The following is a 7,805-nucleotide window of genomic DNA, read 5'->3' as shown; positions in this document are numbered from 1 at the left end:
TTGGAAGACCAAAATTAATCTGATTCAGTTGATATTTGGTACGTGGTGTTAATATATGGCCTCAAACATCCATGCAAAAATTGGTCGAAATCGGTCCATAATTATGTATAGCCCCCATATAAACCGATCCCCAGATTTGACCTCCGGTGCCTTGTGGAGATGCAAAATTCATCCGATCTGGTTGAAATTTGGTACGTGGTGGTAGTATATGATATTTAACAACCATGCCAAAAGTGGTCCATATCAATCCATAATCATATATAGCCCCCATATAAACCGATCCCGAGATTTGGTTTTGGAGCCTCTTGGAGGAGTAAATTTCATACGACTCAGTTGAAATTTGGTACATTGTGCTCGTATTTGGCCGTTAACAACCATGCCTTACTAAGTCCATATCGGTCTATAGTTATATATAGCCCTCAGATAAATCGATCCCCAATCACACAAAAATTGGTCCATATCAAGTTCATAATTGTATATAGCCCCGATATAAGCGACCCTCATATTTCAATTCTGGCTCCCGATCGATTCGTAATTATTTGTAGACTTACATACCTTTTTGTCTAATATATACCACGTGTGGACTAACTCACAATTAGAAAACGATTTAAGATACCACAACCCAAATAATTCGATTGTGTCTTTCGTAGAAGTTTCTACGCAATCCATGGTGGAGGGTACATAAGATGGCCGAACTTACGGCCGTTTATACTTGTTTCAGATTGGATTTAGCATTTTTGTCGACAAAATTTAAATGATTTGTACTATTCTATAAATTCTTACTTTGTTTTTAACCTGTTTGAAACAAAAAAAGTTAAAATTATCCATTAAAAGCATGAAAAAACCAAGTTATAAAAAATTTAATTAAAAGACCTTCCTGGGTAGTTAAAATAAAGAATATCATTGGGAGTGCAACTTCTAGTAGTGCTTTTAAAGTTATGCCTTTCGAAGAACTTCCAAATTTTTTGGTGGGTATATTTACCCATCACCATCGTGTAGGCCAAATTTTTTGATACCATAAAAGTTTATATGCCCATATACAAATATTTAAATATGAACCGATTTGGACAAAATTTTTTAAACTTTCACAAAATCTCTAAACTCAAAATTTAAATCGGTTAATGACCGGCAAGGAAACGACAGCATGCATACTCGAAGGGCAGGTCTACTGAGACCGCATTGCATGAACTAGTCAGCTTTATTGAAAGCTCACTATCTGTCAAAGAATACACAATCGTGGCGTTTCTAGACATCGAAGGGGCGTTCAATAATGTCCATCCGAGCTCGATATTAAATGGACTGACAACTCTGAATGTTGATCCAGGTATACTTAGGCTGTTAGACGAACTTCTAATAAATAGACGTATTTCAGCCACACTAGGGCAAGCAAACATACAAAGGTATGTGAACAGAGACACTCCCCAAGGAGGAGTTGCTATAAACAACCTTCTGGTTTCCCTAGAAAAAGAAAGGATAAAAGTGGTGGCATACGCAGATGATGTGGCGCTAGCAGTCAGGGGAAAATTCCCATCCACAATCAGTGATATTATACAGGGAGCTCTCCGGATGACTGAGAAATGGGCGAAAGATAATGGTCTTGGTGTAAATCCAGCAAAGACAGAAATAGTCATGTACTGCAAAGATCGCAAAACTCCCACGGTTAGGCCCATTTCTTTAGGGGGCACTGAAATCCCCTTTGGTGAGTGTGCAAAATACCTTGGCGTTATTTTGGACAGGAAGCTGAATTTTAGGCTTAATATTGAAGAGAGGGCGAGAAAAGCCACGATAGCTTTGTACTCGTGCAAAAAGGCAATAGGGAAAAAGTGGGGACTAAGACCAAAAATTGTGCATTGGCTATACACGGCAGTAGTTAGACCTATAATGCTATATGGTGTTGTAGTCTGGTGGCCGGCACTTCAGAAACCGACTTGTTTAGATAAAGTTCAGCGTATTGCGAGCTTATGTATCTCAGGCGCATTTAGTAAGACAGGAACAGACTCCCTTAATGTCATGCTGCATCTATTGCCTTTAGACATTTTGGCCAAACAGTCAGCTGCAACAACGGCTGTGCGGTTGCGCGAGCTATCGCTGTGGTCGGAAAAAATGTACGGTCATAGTTCGGTCCTCAAAGTAATGCCAGATGTGCCTAACGTAGTGGATTACACCCTGGCAAAACCACTTTTCGACAAAAAGTTTGAAACTCTAATTCCCAACAGTGAGGCGTGGTGTACACAGACCCCGGGGAATAAAAGATATATAGATTTCTATACTGATGGCTCTAAATTGAATGGACAAGTGGGGTTCGGAGTATATTCTAAAGATCTGGAAATTCGAATAGCGAAAAGATCACCTAATCACTGTAGTGTTTTTCAGGCTGAAATATTGGCAATAAGAGAGGTGGTGAATTGGCTGAGAAGTAATGTTCCAACAAACATTGGCATTAATATATACTCAGACTGTCAACCTGCAATAAAATCCTTGGACTCTGTGTTCCTTAACGGCCATAGACTGCCGCAAATCTCTCAACGAGATGGCTGAGCAGTACAATATTCACCTAATATGGGTGCCTGGCCATAGGAACATACCGGTGAACTGCGAAGCAGATGTGTTAGCAAGGCTAGGAACTACCTTACATATTCCAGGGGAACTAGAATCTGTTGGTATGCCTCTGGCCACCTGCAAGCTCTTACTGCGTGAGAAGGCTGTTATGATGGTCAATATTCGATGGGAAAATTGTAAGGGTTGTAACGACACCAAGCAAATATGGCCCCATTTAAACTTAAACCGCACACTAGATAAGCTAGTGTTCTCAAGGCGTCAGATAGCACTCCTGATATCTGCTATAACGGTTCGCTGCCTGATAGGCGAATTTGCAAAAACTATAGGTGTGAAGTATAATGACTATTGTATAAGCTGTCATGATGTGGAGGAAAAGGAATCAATTAAACACCTCTTGTGAGTGTCCTGCTTTTTGTGTAAGGCGTAAGCGAATTTTAGGAGCATATAGCTTTAGATTACTGGCTGACCTGGAAAACGTTAACTTAAGCAGTTTGTTAATGTTTTTGGAGCAATCTGGTTGGTTCCACAAAAGTAAATAATAGAGAAGGTTCAGTGGTTAAGACTAGAAGTGCCCATATGTAATAGGTACTTTTAGTTAAATGTGGTATCACAATGGACTGAATAGTCTAAGTGAGCCTGAAAATTAATCGGGCTGCCACTTTAACCTAACCTAACCTTAATGACCGGGACGGACCACAATGCTAGTAAAAAAATATTTTAATTGCATAAAATTTCGCATGTCTGCATTTATGATTTATAGGTCGATATATACAAATTAGAGTGTAGGTAAATTTGAATCATTTTTGCGAGATTTCGACTTAACAGTGACGATTTTACAAGGAACATGTGGGAATTTTGGTCATATTTGCTAAAATCGGAAGAATATATATATGGGGGATTTGTCTAATTCTGAGCCGATTTTGATCAAATTTGGCAAACATTGCTAAAATTTGAATTGAACTCTCAGTGAAAACTTCAAAATGTTCGAAATGAGACTTTGGCGTCCGTGGTCATATGAATCTAAATCGGGCGAAAGATATATAGGAGCCATATCTAAATCTGAACCGAATTGGACCAAATTCGGCATATGTATGTTAGTCCTACTCGCTGTGCAAAACTTCAAGTAAATCAGAGTAAAATTTTTACCTCTGGGGCCATATAAGTGCGGATATCGGACGAAAGATATATATGGCAGATATAATTCAAATCTGAACCAATTTCAACTAAATTTGGCATGCATAGTTAAAATGTTATTTCCATTCCTTGTGCAAAATTTTAAGTAAATCTGTAGGAAATTTGATCTACGGTAGTCATATGACTGTAAATCGGACGACAGTTATATATGACAGCTATATCTGAATCTGAACCGATTTGATTCATATTCTACAAAATTTAAGAGACTCACAAAATATTCAATTATTCCAAATTGGAAGAAGATGGGTTGGTAAATACGCCAGATCGGTTATAAATATATATGGCAGCTATATCTAAATCTGAACCGACTTTTTCCAAAATCAGTAGGGATCGTCTTTGAGCCGAAAAAGGACCCTATGCCAAATTTGAGGACGATCGGACTTAAACTGCGAGCTGGACTTTGCACAAAAAAATACATCAACAGGCAGACAGGAAGACGGACATCGCGTAATCGATTCAGAATTTAATTCTAAGCCGATCGGTATACTAGAAGATGGGACTATGAATATTCCTTCTCGGTGTAACATACAAATGCACAAACTTATTATACCCTGTACCACAGTAGTGGTGAAGGATAAAAACAAACAAAAAAACTACAAATAACGTTAATTTCTAAAATGTACAGAATTTTATTTGTCCTTTGTAAATTACTCTTGGTGGAAAAATCTCAAAAGTTTAATAAATTGTCAAAATCTTAATTTGCTCAAATTTATTTTTTATACCCTACACCACATAGTGGTCAGGGTATAATAAGTTTGATCTGCCAAAAAATGTGCCTACCAGAAATATTGATTTTAGACCCCATAAAATATATACCGATCGACTCAGAATCACCCCCTGAGTCGATCTAGCGCTTGGTGTCCGTCCGTCTGTGCATGTATTTGTTGTTCACAGGATTCCGGTCGCAATTATTAACCGATTTTGATGAAATTTGGTACAGGGAGTTTTTTGGGCACAAGGACGAACGCTATTGAATTTCGACAAATGGGTTCACGTTGCACTTTTTTGCTAACCGATCGTCGTCAAATTTAGCACAAAATAATCTTCTGCATCACCCTTTAAGTCTGCAAAATTTCATCGAAATCGGTTCAGATTGAGATAAAGCTCCCATATATATCTATAGCCCGATGTTCCCAAATTTGGCCATAGAACTCTTATTTGGCTAGATCCAGTCCTCAATAAAACTAACGGTATGTGCAAAATTTCATTGAAATCGGTTCAAATGTAGATATAGCTCTTATATATGTATGGCCCGATTTTGAAAAATTTGCCCCTAATAACCTTATGTTTGACCATAATGGCCTTATTTCATAACTAATCTTACTCAAATTTTGAACATGGTAACCTTTTGTGGTATTAATCAAACTCGCAAAATATTATGCAAATTGGTTCAGATTTACATATAGCTTCCATTTAGCCATAATAATTTGCAATATCAACTACAGCCAGTGTTGCTAGAAGAACGAGGGCAGTTCGGAAACTTCTTAGCGTAGCACAAAAATTCCCTATATGTATATGTTTTTTTCTAATATTTAGCGTCTTGGCCCTACGTCCCTACCACAATGGGACATTTTCATTCAACACAATTTGTAATAATTTTTACATTTTGTGGCTCTAGAGGAGGAAATTAGAAGCCGGCATGGCTTGATCTTTAATAATGTGTGGTAACAATTCCTGTAGAAAATTTTGTAAAAATTTTATTTCTATAGAAAATTTTGTCAAAATTTTATTTCTATAGAAATTTTTTTCAAAATATTATTTCTATAAAAAATTTTCTCAAAATTGTATGTCTATGGATTTTTTTCTCAAAATTTTATTTCTATAGAATTTATTATCAAATTTTATTTTTATAGAAAAATTTCTCAAAAAAAAATTGTTTATAGAAACTTTTTCCATAATTTTATTTCTATGGAGATTTAACATACAAATTACTATTTTTGGTGGAATTCTACCAACTGTGGCAACCGTGGTGGTAATACAAATTTATTTTCTAGGTTATATACGTTGCATTTTCATGTTTTAAGATAATAAAGTACTTAGAACCATTTTGGTTTTGTAAAATTTGTTTCAATTTAACGAAAAATATTGTAGGGAAAATTGTTTGGGAATGTATGGGAAAGTAGGGAACTTTTTTTGTCCTTGTAGGGTAAACCAAACATTTTCCCTGGCAACATTGACTATGAGCTATAGTCAGATTGAGACAAAGCACCCATAAACATGTACCCCTTAATTTTCTTAAATAACAGGTTGGATGATAAGTCCCCGGTCTAACAAAGAAAAACAATTTTTTTTGTCAAAATTCGTTTCTATTATTCAACATAGTTCCCTTCAAGAGCGATACTACGATTATAACGACCTTCAAATTTTTTGATACCATTTTGGTAGTACTCCTCGGTTTTGCCTCAAAAGAGGCCTCAGTTTCGGCGATCACCTCTTCATTGCAGCCAAATTTTTTCCCTGCGAGCATCCTTTTGAGGTCTGAGAACAAGAAAAAGTCGCTGGGGGCCAGATCTGGAGAATACGGTGGGTGGGGAAGCAATTCGAAGCCCAATTCATGAATTTTTGTCACCGTTCTCAATGACTTGTGGCACGGTGCGTTGTCTTGGTGGAACAACCCTTTTTTCTTCTTCATATGGGGCCGTTTTGCCGCGATTTCGACCTTCAAACGACCTTCAAACGCTCCAATAACGCCATATAATAGTCACTATTGGTGGTTTTTCCCTTCTCAAGATAATCGATAAAAATTATTCCATGCGCATCCCAAAAAACAGAGGCCATTACTTTGTCAGCGGACTTTTGAGTCTTTCCACGATTCGGAGACGGTTCACCGGTCGCTGTCCACTCAGCCGACTGTCGATTGGACTCAGGAGTATAGTGATGGAGCCATGTTTCTTCCATTGTCACATATCGACGGAAAAACTCGGGTGTATTACGAGTTAACAGCTGCAAACACCGCTCAGAATCATCAACACCTTGCTGTTTTTGGTCAAATGTGAGCTCGCGCGGCACCCATTTTGCACAGAGCTTCCGCATATCCAAATATTGATGAATGATATGACCAACACGTTCCTTTGATATCTTTAAGGCCTTTACTATCTCGATCAACTTCATTTTACGGTCATTCAAAATCATTTTGTGGATTTTTTTTTATGTTTTCGTCGGTAACCACCTCTTTCGGGCGTTCACTGCGTTCACCGTCCTCCGTCCAATCAATTATTGTTGATTTCCCTGGGGCAGAGTCCGTAAACTCATTAACAAGCCAAGTTTTTGCTTCCACCGTACTTTTTCCCTTCAGAAAACAGTATTTTATCAAAACACGAAATTCCTTTTTTCCATTTTTTCACAATAACAAAAGTTGCTTCACAAAAGACGCTCTATCTCACAAACTAATTGACTTACATACGTCAAATTTTGACACGAATCATTTGAAGGTTGGTACTATATAAAAATAATATGCATTTAATACTAGCGACGCCATCTATGTGTCAGGCCGGGGACTTATCAGCCAACCTGTTATACAACTGCGGTTTATTTCCCAGACCTATATCAATGTTACCCCACAAATGCTTATGATTACTAATTCAGCAAGAGTGGTATAGGGTATGATATAGTCGGCCCCGCCCGACTTTCTACTTTACTTACTTCTTTTTATTTGGTTTTTGTTCAAAAACCACCTCCAATGCCTACACAAAATATTTAACTGAACTAAAATCGGACCATTCGTTCTTTTACACCATCCGCAAAATTTAACTCCCTTCTCGACCAAAAAGAGCTTAAACTTCAAATATTTTTAACAAAAAGTTTTAATCAATTATAGCAAAATTTTATTCGAAGCTCGAGACTATAAAAAAAAGAAGTTAGAATAAAAATCGGAGCTTTCGAAGCATTGTGCGCCTATGGTATTGGTGTGGCCGCCGCAACAGTTGATGGTCGCTCCCCGCTCGTATTTATCGATCGTGGGTTCAACATAAATTACGAATATTATCCTAATGTGTGACAAACACACATTTCGACGGCAGATCATGATCATTCCAACAGGACTCAGTACCATC

The sequence above is a fragment of the Haematobia irritans genome, chromosome 1 (genome assembly GCF_050003625.1).
Source record: "Haematobia irritans isolate KBUSLIRL chromosome 1, ASM5000362v1, whole genome shotgun sequence".
In the NCBI taxonomy this organism is placed as follows: domain Eukaryota; kingdom Metazoa; phylum Arthropoda; class Insecta; order Diptera; family Muscidae; genus Haematobia; species Haematobia irritans.
Note: the sequence above shows the minus strand (reverse complement) of the source record.